The sequence below is a fragment of the Rhinichthys klamathensis genome, unplaced genomic scaffold (genome assembly GCF_029890125.1).
Source record: "Rhinichthys klamathensis goyatoka isolate OS25496 unplaced genomic scaffold, OSU_Roscu_1.1 h1tg000057l_1, whole genome shotgun sequence".
In the NCBI taxonomy this organism is placed as follows: Eukaryota; Metazoa; Chordata; class Actinopteri; order Cypriniformes; family Leuciscidae; genus Rhinichthys; species Rhinichthys klamathensis.
This window is the reverse complement of record NW_026606602.1, coordinates 307,314-319,888: the sequence shown is the minus strand read 5'-3', so window position 1 is coordinate 319,888 and position 12,575 is coordinate 307,314. Positions and strand designations below refer to the sequence as shown.

The 12,575-nt window shown below is 42.6% G+C and overlaps 3 non-coding genes across 3 annotated transcripts; all 3 read right to left on the bottom strand.

The window, feature by feature from the left end:
* Positions 1-4,798: 4,798 nt before the first annotated feature.
* Positions 4,799-4,871, bottom strand: trnar-ccu (transfer RNA arginine (anticodon CCU)). Its single transcript has one exon. It is a non-coding gene; the product is annotated as a tRNA-Arg (tRNA).
* A 3,941-nt stretch (positions 4,872-8,812) lies between these two features.
* Positions 8,813-8,885, bottom strand: trnar-ccu (transfer RNA arginine (anticodon CCU)). Its single transcript has one exon. It is a non-coding gene; the product is annotated as a tRNA-Arg (tRNA).
* Positions 8,886-10,442: 1,557 nt separating this feature from the next.
* On the bottom strand, positions 10,443-10,515 carry trnar-ccu (transfer RNA arginine (anticodon CCU)). The gene has a single exon. It is a non-coding gene; the product is annotated as a tRNA-Arg (tRNA).
* Positions 10,516-12,575: the final 2,060 nt, after the last annotated feature.

Sequence of the window (12,575 nt, the reverse complement as noted above, 5' to 3'; positions counted from 1 at the left end):
TTGGTCAGCGTGAGGGGAGAAATATTTTGTGACCACTCCTTAAATCAATTTCATACTCTTACACAATATTTGTATTTCTCGGTACGTACCTCGGTTTTAAAGTCACGTTTTCGATACAGCAAAAAGTAAGAAATGCCAGAGAAATTTCCTATTTGTTAAAAGAAAAAATATTTTTTAAATAAGTGTGAGTTTTCCTACATCTTGAAACTTTCAGGTTTATAAATGGGTGTCATATATAATAATCATAAATAGTCATAAATAATGTTTTGGTCATCACATTAAAAATAACATTTAAATATATGAAGAGTTCAGATGCAAAAGCCATTTGAAATTTTCTTCTAGAATGATCATTTTTTATCAAGCTTGTATATTTAAGTTCAGTAATTTCACTTAAATGGCAATGAAGATTACCTATTAATTGTCATTTGAGTGAAATTACTGAACTTAAATATACAAGCTTGGTAAAAATGATCATTCAAGAAGAAAATTTCAAATGGCACTTAGAGGCGTTTGCATCTGAACTCTTATATTTATTTATATAATATTTGAGTTTTGAAGTGCTGGAAAAAGATGTGTGAAGTACTTGAAAGCATTTCACTATTCCAGCCAAACTGGTTACAGTTAGTGTTACTATATTAGATCCATGGTGAATGTTGCTGGTCTGTGGTCGTAAAGTATTACTAGTTCATTCACGGCACAATGTTTCTCCTGGTTTCCACGTCAGCGCTGTTTGATCTGATAGAGATCGGTTAATATCGGAGAAATGTGAATGCTTCTCACTAGATCTCGCAGCGATGTTATTACTTCAGTGGCGAATTCAAATGTTTTCTTTACTGGATCTTAGCGCTGTGTTGTAGGTCAGGGGATCTCTGGATAATCCGTTATTCGTTTGTAATTATAAAACGAAAATACCGTTTTTTTGTTTTTTGTTTCAAAACGAAAAACCAAATAACCGTTTTTGGTGTCAGAATCAAAAAATGAAAAACCAATTAAAAACGGCCCGTTTTTCATTTTTGGCGATCAATTTATCGTTATTCCTTTTTGAACAAAGAATGAAGAGGAGTCTTTGAATTTCAGTGAATTCGTTTTTCGTTTATAAACCAAAAACGGAAGTCACGTGGTCTATTCCTTTTTTGGAAGCAAAAGTAACCGTTAACACTTTCAAAATAAAAGTAACTATAGTTAGCGAGGTGATTGTAGACTAAAACTGAACTTAAATAACGTTTTTTAGTACAACTAAAGTAGCACTGGGGGTCAGGGGATCTCTGGATAATCCGTAATTCGTTTGTAATTATAAAACGAAAATACCGTTTTTCTGTTTTTTTGTTTCAAAACGAAAAGCCAAATAACCGTTTTTGGTATCAGAATCAAAAAACGAAAAACCAATTAAAAACGGCCCGTTTTTCGTTTTTTTGGCGATCATTTTATCGTTATTCCTTTTTGAACAAAGAATGAAGAGAGTCTTTAGACTTCAGTCAATTCGTTTTTCGTTTATAAACCAAAAACGGAAGTCACGTGGTCTATTCCTTTTTTGGAAGCGAAAGTAACCGGAAACACTTTCAAAATAAAAGTTGGGTAACTATAGTTAGCGAGGTGATTGTAGACTAAAAATGAACTAATATAACGTTTTTTAGTACAACTAAAGTAGCACTGGGTGTGAAAAAAAAAACACTTTAGTTTACTGAAATAAAAATTAAAAATAATAAAATAATAACTCTGGCTGTTAGGGAGAATTAAACATTTGTAAGACCATTGGTGACCTGGCCCCAGTCACCTACCATCTCTCTCTTCAAATAAATGCTGGACTGGCAGGACAAAGCAGCACACCACTCCTTCCTCCGGCACCATAAAAGGGCCTTGTTGTCACTTTCAGATATTTACATCATGGTTTATGGTAAGCCACATCTTTGAATTGTGGCACTACTTTTGTGGAATTGGATATTGAAATAAGTGTATACTAAGACTAATTGTGACTTTGGTGCTACAAGTGCGGCACCCAGTGTCACTAGTAATGATTCTGTTGGAAATAGTGGGACACAAGTGCCACTAAATGGAGTGTAATGGAAACTGTTAAAAAGAGTGACCAGGGCACAAATTAGTGGTTGATTTTCCTTTATCACCAGCCTACCAAACAATACTACTATTATGTTTATGGTCAAAATTGAACATTCACCCAAACAATTTTTTTTTAGTTGTCACAACTATTCTTTATGCTATTCATTAAGTTGTTTATTTAAATGTATTATTGTTATTCTTTATTAAACCCAAAAAAGCACTAAAAGATCTGAAAGTCCCAGAGCTAGAGATCATTTTTGACTGAGTAATGCTAGGTTTCACACACAAGTAGGTCTACATAACTAATGAGAACTACAAGCTGCATACAAAATGTTTAATCTACTTAACTAACATAATAAGTATATTACACTGGAGAAAAATACAAAGGAAAATAAAAAGTATACAACTTTATAGATTTGTTTTGGAAGAGTTTTGTTTTGACACAGAAGGGGTAACAGTAGATGGTGGAAGCTGAGAGTTTTTAGCAGCTATAGTGCCATAGAAAGAGGAGCTGGAAGGCAGGTGAAAAGGTCAAAAGGTCAAACCCTTGTTGCCTGTTGTCGCCACAGAAAGAGCCCCTGACCGACCTCTGCTGGTTGAGCTTCCACAGAGCAAGAAGGGCTATAAATATGTTACAAAACTAAAATGTGAATTAAATAATATAAACTTATAAATAAATAGGCTACCTGCTATCCTAAGCTACATATAAAATGAGTTCACTTGTCTTAATCTGAAGTTACAGAGGTCACCAATGGTCTTATACAAATGTTTGATTTTATTAAGAGTTATTATTTTATTATTTTTAATTTTTATTTCAGTTAACTAAAGTGTTTTTTTTTCACACCCAGTGCTACTTTAGTTGTACTAAAAAACGTTATATTAGTTCAGTTTTAGTCTACAATCACCTCGCTAACTATAGTTACTTTTATTTTGAAAGTGTTAACGGTTACTTTCGCTTCCAAAAAAGGAATAGACCACGTGACTTCCGTTTTTGGTTTATAAACGAAAAACGAATAGACTGAAGTTCAAAGACTCTCTTCATTCTTTGTTCAAAAAGGAATAACGATAAAATGATCACCAAAAAACGGGCCATTTTTAATTGGTTTTTCGTTTTTTGATTCTGACACTAAAAACGGTTATTTGGTTTTTCGTTTTGAAACAAAAAACAGAAAAACGGTATTTTCGTTTTATAATTACAAACGAATTACGGATTATCCAGAGATCCCCTGACCGTTGTAACAGTGTCGCTTGATCGAGATCGGCTCGCGCTCATAGGCTCGCGCTGCACAGATGTTGCTGGTCCGAACTGATAAACGACCCGTGAAGCACATAATGAGTAACGCAGTTTCGTTCCGCTTTCATTACGCTTGCCATTTGATGTTGCGCAACGTTGTGTTGGTCGCGCCAGCGCGAATTTTGTCGGCAGGAATAATGGTCCAAGGAATCGTTCGGTTTGAATCCGTACCGAACCGGAAGCCTCGAACCGAAACGGTTCAATACGAATACATGTACCGTTACACCCCTAATCCAGAGTCAGTCCAATATAAAGCCCTAATCGCCAATGAAAGCTCAGCAGAACCTCATCCTCTACACACACTCGCTCTTCAACTCGTCCATCAGACTACACTCCCCACTGACCACAGCTACAGCCCCACAACTACTGTTAAAGAAATACAAACACATCTAAAAGACACTCATGATCAATCACTAAAAGCAAGTTTTGACCTCCAAAATAAACTCCAATGTTACTCGACCCTCAATAGAACCACTAAATTGGCCAGTAATCTATTTATTAAACATTTTAAAGAAAGACAAATCCTCTCCAAATACAGATTAAGTGACCATGATCTATAGATAGAGAGAGGAAGACATAGACAAACATGGACAGAGAGAGAGCAGAGTGTGTGTGTGTGGACAGAGAGAGAGCAGAGGAGTGTGTGTGTGTGTGTGTGTGTGTGGACAGAGAGAGAGCAGAGGAGTGTGTGTGTGTGTGTGTGTGTGTGTGTGTGTGTGTGTGTGTGTGTGTGTGTGTGGACAGAGAGAGAGCAGAGGAGTGTGTGTGTGTGTGTGTGTGTGTGTGTGTGGACAGAGAGAGAGCAGAGGAGTGTGTGTGTGGACAGAGAGAGAGCAGAGGAGTGAGTGTGTGTGTGTGTGGACAGAGAGAGAGCAGAGGAGTGTGTGTATGTGTGTGGACAGAGAGAGAGCAGAGGAGTGTGTGTGTGTGTGTGTGGACAGAGAGAGAGCAGAGGAGTGTGTGTGTGTGTGTGTGGACAGAGAGAGAGCAGAGGAGTGTGTGTGTGGTGTGGTGTGGTGTGAATGAGTGAGTGAGTGTGTGTGTGTGTGTGTGTGAGTGAGTGTGAGTGAGTGGTCTTAATTTGGGATAAAACATGGACATACCTGATCAAGCCTTAGCAGAGGATGGTTTCGATCCATCGACCTCTGGGTTATGGGCCCAGCACGCTTCCGCTGCGCCACTCTGCTCGCCATAGAAGAGCTCCCATTCACAGGTGTTTTCAAAAGGGCTTTCGTTTAGGCACACATGAAGTGCACACGAAGTGCCTCTGTCATAAATGTGATCAGGTGAAAACAACAAAGGGTTTTAGCACAAAGATGTGACAGCTTTTCTTTAAGTAGGAACAGAGTATGTTTATAAGTAAAGCTGTCTTAGCAGAGGATGGTTTCGATCCATCGACCTCTGGGTTATGGGCCCAGCACGCTTCCGCTGCGCCACTCTGCTGTAAACCACCCCAGATGGGACTCGAACCCACAATCCCTGGCTTAGGAGGCCAGTGCCTTATCCTTTAGGCCACTGAGGCTGTTAAAAACCTGTGCTTATGTGCCCACATTACGTTGGCTTCAGTGACAACAACAGCATTGGCATTTAAACAAGGCCAGCACACAAAGTAATCCGGATGAACGACTACTTCGATAGGCCACTGGGGCATGACTCGCTTGCCCTACTAATTGTCCATCTCATTCTGGTGGCTTAGTCAATGAGGCGTTAGAACAGGGCATACACACACAAACACACAGATTTTCTGAATGAACAAGCGGGATGTGGAAGTTGCTCTTTATTGGGATAAAACATGGACATAAGTGAAGATGCCTTAGCAGAGGATGGTTTCGATCCATCGACCTCTGGGTTAGATCAGGTGAAAACAAGAAAGGGTTTTAGCACAGAGATGTGACAGCTTTTCTTCAAGTAGGAACAGAGTATGTTTATAAGTAAAGCTGTCTTAGCAGAGGATGGTTTCGATCCATCGACCTCTGGGTTATGGGCCCAGCACGCTTCCGCTGCGCCACTCTGCTCCTGACAACAGACTTGCCATACTCTACTGTTTTCAAATTGACATGCGTTTAGGCACACTTGAAGCGCTCTTCTGTCATCAATTAGAACAGGTGAAAAATGCAGAAGGTTCTAGCACACAGCTGAGGCAACTTTTCTTCAAGTAGGAGCAGAGTATGTTTATAAGTAAAGCTGTCTTAGCAGAGGATGGTTTCGATCCATCGACCTCTGGGTTATGGGCCCAGCACGCTTCCGCTGCGCCACTCTGCTGTAAACCACCCCAACCACCTGATGCCTTATCCATTAGGCCACTGGGGCTGTTCAAAATATCTGCTCATGTGCCCCCATTACCAGTGATGGGAATAACGGCGTTATAAATAACGCCGTTACTAACGGCATTACTTTTTCCAGTAACGAGTAATCTAATTGATTACTCTTCTCATCTTAATAACGCCGTTACCGTTACTGCCAAAAAAAGTGGCGCGTTACTATAACTGATGAAGCTGTTTTTTTTTTCATCAGACCAACTAGATCTCTGAGCGAGAGGCAAATACTTTGTTTACTGTTCTTCCTTGGTTAGTGGGCAGAGCACGAGACAAGCGCATAAATGCTGACGATTGGCTGAGGTAGAGTAAAATGTCATTGTAAGCCAATCAGAGGTAGAGTTAGACGGGTCTTCGAAAGCACGCATAGTAGTGATGGGCATTCGGCTCTTTTGACTCAGCTCACTGAGCCAGCTCTTTTGGCTCACAAACGGCTCTTTAAATGACTTTGACTATAATATTTCAATTTTTATTACATAATTATTTAATTTCTATAGGCTAAATTTGTAAAAAATAGAGTCGGCTCTTCAGATATGCGAGATATGGCTCTTAGAGTCGGCTCATTCGCGAATCGCGAACGACCCATCAAAAGCTCATTCGCGAACGAGTCGATCCATCATCACTAACGCTCATTCGCGAACGACCCATCATCACTAATGGCTAACGCTCATGAATTGCGAACGACCCATCATAACGCATAGTCGGACAGGACAGGACACACAAGGAACAACACAAGACAGTCAGTCTTTTTGGTATATTGTAGTGATGTATGTCTCGAGACCGGTCTCGAGACCACTTTTACGTGGTCTCGGTCTTGTCACGGCCTTGACGGTCTTTGGTCTCGGTCTTGTCTTGGTCTCGGACCTCTCGGTCTTGTCTAGGTCTCGCTGTCTCAGACCGGCATAGTGGTCAGGGGATTGAGCAATACAATACTACAATATCCACGACGATATCCGCAACGTATTGAAGCGCGCGTCCGAGTGAAGACAGTGCGGTGCGCGCGAGCCACGCGAGAAAACACTGTATCCGCGCCACTGATCGCAGCGGCAACGAGCACTTCGATCACTTGATTTAAAAAACACATATCATGTACAGTTTTTGATATATTAATATTTAGTAAAACACATATCAGTGACATGATTGGTTTTACCTTCATTCAGGAGATTTTGGGAAACTGCACAACTGACAGATGACTTTGAGCGCACCGCCAACGGTGTGTGTGTGTGTGTGTGTGTAACCATAGCGACAAAAACGACCAACTTTCGGATCCTGCACTTAAGCCTATAATTTCGTTTTTAAAAATATAATTATGTATTTAAAAGTTGCAGAATGGATTCATTTGGAGACTTCGAAATCAGCAGAGATAGGCAGGCAAATGCAAAACAACATTTGACAAGTTATTGCTTAGCTTCAACACTAATGTTTTTTTCCCCTCCGGTCTCGACTTGGTCTCGGTCTTAGTCTCGACTTGGTCTTGGTCTTAGTCTCGACTTGGTCTTGGTCTCGACTTGGTCTGTCTTGGTCTTGGTCTTGTCTTGGTCTCGATACCATCTGGTCTTGGTAGTGTCTTGGTCTCGGTTTAGGCGGTCTCGACTGCAAGTCTAGTATATTGCTTAACAAGCTTAATTTAATTTTGCCCAGTTGTGGCCTGTTGAGGGGCAATACAATTAATATCAAAAGTTCCAATACATCTATTGTGTTATTTGCATTGATCCACTATATAAGCATAATATCTACATACATGGCATTTGATTGGAGGCTAGTCTCACTTTGTCCCACAACAACTTTATTTTTTAGATGTGTGTACAATGTTTCATGTTTCTGTTAATAATGTAGGCCTATTGTATTAAGTGTCCATTTCATTATAATATTCAGATTTATCATAAATAATTGAACATGCACATGTATTTTAAGTTCCGTTAAAGAGGGGTAGAGGTGGGGTCACATTTGAGCATTTAAAATGTAATTTTACTTGAAAGTAACGCAATAGTTACTTTCTTAAGTAACTAGTTACTTTTAAAATTTGTAACTGAGTAACTAATTTAGTTACTTTTTGGAAGAAGTAACTAGTAACTGTAACTAATTACTTTTTAAAAGTAACTTGCCCAACACTGCCCATTACTTTGGCTTCAGTGACAACAACAGCATTGGCATTTAAACAAGGCCAGCACACAAAGTAATCCGGATGAACGACTACTTCGATAGGCCACTGGGGCATGACTCGCTTGCCCTACTAATTTTCCATCTCATTCAGGTGGCTTAGTCAATGAGGCGTTATAACAGGGCATACACACACAAACACACAGATTTTCTGAATGAACAAGCGGGATGTGGAAGACCTCTGGGTTATGGGCCCAGCACGCTTCCGCTGCGCCACTCTGCTCGCCATAGAAGAGCTCCCATTCACAGGTGTTTTCAAAAGGGCTTGCGTTTAGGCACACATGAAGTGCACACGAAGTGCCTCTGTCATAAATGTGATCAGGTGAAAACAACAAAGGGTTTTAGCACAAAGATGTGACAGCTTTTCTTCAAGTAGGAGCAGAGTATGTTTATAAGTAAAGCTGTCTTAGCAGAGGATGGTTTCGATCCATCGACCTCTGGGTTATGGGCCCAGCACGCTTCCGCTGCGCCAATCTGCTCGCCATAGAAGAGCTCCCATTCACAGGTGTTTTCAAAAGGGCTTGCGTTTAGGCACACATAAAGTGCACACGAAGTGCCTCTGTCATAAATGTGATCAGGTGAAAACAACAAAGGGTTTTAGCACAAAGATGTGACAGCTTTTCTTCAAGTAGGAGCAGAGTATGTTTATAAGTAAAGCTGTCTTAGCAGAGGATGGTTTCGATCCATCGACCTCTGGGTTATGGGCCCAGCACGCTTCCGCTGCGCCACTCTGCTCCTGACAACAGACTTGCCATACTCTACTGTTTTCAAATTGACATGCGTTTAGGCACACTTGAAGTGCTCTTCTGTCATCAATTAGAACAGGTGAAAAATGCAGAAGGTTCTAGCACACAGCTGAGGCAACTTTTCTTCAAGTAGGAGCAGAGTATGTTTATAAGTAAAGCTGTCTTAGCAGAGGATGGTTTCGATCCATCGACCTCTGGGTTATGGGCCCAGCACGCTTCCGCTGCGCCACTCTGCTGTAAACCACCCCAGATGGGACTCGAACCCACAATCCCTGGCTTAGGAAGACAGTGCCTTATCCATTAGGCCACTGGGGCTGTTCAAAATATCTGCTCATGTGCCCCCATTACTTTGGCTTTAGTGACAACAACAGCATTGGCATTTAAACAAGGCCAGCACACAAAGTAATCCGGATGAACGACTACTTCGATAGGCCACTGGGGCATGACTCGCTTGCCCTACTAATTGTCCATCTCATTCAGGTGGCTTAGTCAATGAGGCGTTAGAACAGGGCATACACACACAAACACACAGATTTTCTGAATGAACAAGCGGGATGTGGAAGTTGCTCTTTATTTGGGATAAAACATGGACATACCTGAAGAAGCCTTAGCAGAGGATGGTTTCGATCCATTGATCTCTGGGTTATGGGCCCAGCACGCTTCCGCTGCGCCACTCTGCTCGCCATAGAAGAGCTCCCATTCACAGGTGTTTTCAAAAGGGCTTGCGTTTAGGCACACATGAAGTGCACACGAAGTGCCTCTGTCATAAATGTGATCAGGTGAAAACAACAAAGGGTTTTAGCACAAAGATGTGACAGCTTTTCTTCAAGTTATCCGGATGAACGACTACTTCGATAGGCCACTGGGGCATGACTCGCTTGCCCTACTAATTGTCCATCTCATTCTGGTGGCTTAGTCAATGAGGCGTTAGAACAGGGCATACACACACAAACACACAGATTTTCTGAATGAACAAGCGGGATGTGGAAGTTGCTCTTTATTTGGGATAAAACATGGGCATACCTGAAGAAGCCTTAGCAGAGGATGGTTTCGATCCATCGACCTCTGGGTTATGGGCCCAGCACGCTTCCGCTGCGCCACTCTGCTCGCCATAGAAGAGCTCCCATTCACAGGTGTTTTCAAAAGGGCTTGCGTTTAGGCACACATGAAGTGCACACAAAGTGCCTCTGTCATAAATGTGATCAGGTGAAAACAACAAAGGGTTTTAGCACAAAGATGTGACAGCTTTTCTTCAAGTAGGAGCAGAGTATGTTTATAAGTAAAGCTGTCTTAGCAGAGGATGGTTTCGATCCATCGACCTCTGGGTTATGGGCCCAGCACGCTTCCGCTGCGCCACTCTGCTCGCCATAGAAGAGCTCCCATTCACAGGGGTTTTCAAAAGGGCTTGCGTTTAGGCACACATGAAGTGCACACGAAGTGCCTCTGTCATAAATGTGATCAGGTGAAAACAACAAAGGGTTTTAGCACAAAGATGTGACAGCTTTTCTTCAAGTAGGAGCAGAGTATGTTTATAAGTAAAGCTGTCTTAACAGAGGATGGTTTCGATCCATCGACCTCTGGGTTATGGGCCCAGCACGCTTCCGCTGCGCCACTCTGCTCCTGACAACAGACTCGCAATACTCTACTGTTTTCAAATTGACATGCGTTTAGGCACACTTGAAGTGCTCTTCTGTCATCAATTAGAACAGGTGAAAAATGCAGAAGGTTCTAGCACACAGCTGAGGTAACTTTTCTTCAAGTAGGAGCAGAGTATGTTTATAAGTAAAGCTGTCTTAGCAGAGGATGGTTTCGATCCATCGACCTCTGGGTTATGGGCCCAGCACGCTTCCGCTGCGCCACTCTGCTGTAAACCACCCCAGATGGGACTCGAACCCACAATCCCTGGCTTAGGAAGACAGTGCCTTATCCATTAGGCCACTGGGGCTGTTCGAAATATCTGCTCATGTGCCCCCATTACTTTGGCTTTAGTGACAACAACAGCATTGGCATTTAAACAAGGCCAGCACACAAAGTAATCCGGATGAACGACTACTTCGATAGGCCACTGGGGCATGACTCGCTTGCCCTACTAATTGTCCATCTCATTCAGGTGGCTTAGTCAATGAGGCGTTAGAACAGGGCATACACACACAAACACACAGATTTTCTGAATGAACAAGCGGGATGTGGAAGTTGCTCTTTATTTGGGATAAAACATGGACATACCTGAAAAAGCCGTAGCAGAGGATGGTTTCGAACCATTGATCTCTGGGTTATGGGCCCAGCACGCTTCCGCTGCGCCACTCTGCTCGCCATAGAAGAGCTCCCATTCACAGGTGTTTTCAAAAGGGCTTGCGTTTAGGCACACATGAAGTGCACACGAAGTGCCTCTGTCATAAATGTGATCAGGTGAAAACAACAAAGGGTTTTAGCACAAAGATGTGACAGCTTTTCTTCAAGTTATCCGGATGAACGACTACTTCGATAGGCCACTGGGGCATGACTCGCTTGCCCTACTAATTGTCCATCTCATTCTGGTGGCTTAGTCAATGAGGCGTTAGAACAGGGCATACACACACAAACACACAGATTTTCTGAATGAACAAGCGGGATGTGGAAGTTGCTCTTTATTTGGGATAAAACATGGACATACCTGAAGAAGCCTTAGCAGAGGATGGTTTCGATCCATCGACCTCTGGGTTATGGGCCCAGCACGCTTCCGCTGCGCCACTCTGCTCGCCATAGAAGAGCTCCCATTCACAGGTGTTTTCAAAAGGGCTTGCGTTTAGGCACACATGAAGTGCACACAAAGTGCCTCTGTCATAAATGTGATCAGGTGAAAACAACAAAGGGTTTTAGCACAAAGATGTGACAGCTTTTCTTCAAGTAGGAGCAGAGTATGTTTATAAGTAAAGCTGTCTTAGCAGAGGATGGTTTCGATCCATCGACCTCTGGGTTATGGACCCAGCACGCTTCCGCTGCGCCACTCTGCTCGCCATAGAAGAGCTCCCATTCACAGGTGTTTTCAAAAGGGCTTGCGTTTAGGCACACATGAAGTGCACACGAAGTGCCTCTGTCATAAATGTGATCAGGTGAAAACAACAAAGGGTTTTAGCACAAAGATGTGACAGCTTTTCTTCAAGTAGGAGCAGAGTATGTTTATAAGTAAAGCTGTCTTAGCAGAGGATGGTTTCAATCCATCGACCTCTGGGTTATGGGCCCTGCACGCTTCCGCTGCGCCACTCTGCTCGCCATAGAAGATCTCCCATTCACAGGTGTTTTCAAAAGGGCTTGCGTTTAGGCACACATGAAGTGCACACGAAGTGCCTCTGTCATAAATGTGATCAGGTGAAAACAACAAAGGGTTTTAGCTCAAAGATGTGACTGCTTTTCTTCAAGTAGGAGCAGAGTATGTTTATAAGTAAAGCTGTCTTAGCAGAGGATGGTTTCGATCCATCGACCTCTGGGTTATGGGCCCAGCACGCTTCCGCTGCGCCACTCTGCTCGCCATAGAAGAACTCCCATTCACAGGTGTTTTCAAAAGGGCTTGCGTTTAGGCACACATGAAGTGCACACGAAGTGCCTCTGTCATAAATGTGATCAGGTGAAAACAACAAAGGGTTTTAGCACAAAGATGTGACAGCTTTTCTTCAAGTTATCCGGATGAACGACTACTTCGATAGGCCACTGGGGCATGACTCGCTTGCCCTACTAATTGTCCATCTCATTCTGGTGGCTTAGTCAATGAGGCGTTAGAACAGGGCATACACACACAAACACACAGATTTTCTGAATGAACAAGCGGGATGTGGAAGTTGCTCTTTATTTGGGATAAAACATGGACATACCTGAAGAAGCCTTAGCAGAGGATGGTTTCGATCCATCGACCTCTGGGTTATGGGCCCAGCACGCTTCCGCTGCGCCACTCTGCTCGCCATAGAAGAGCTCCCATTCACAGGTGTTTTTAAAAGGGCTTTCGTTTAGGCACACATGAAGTGCACACGA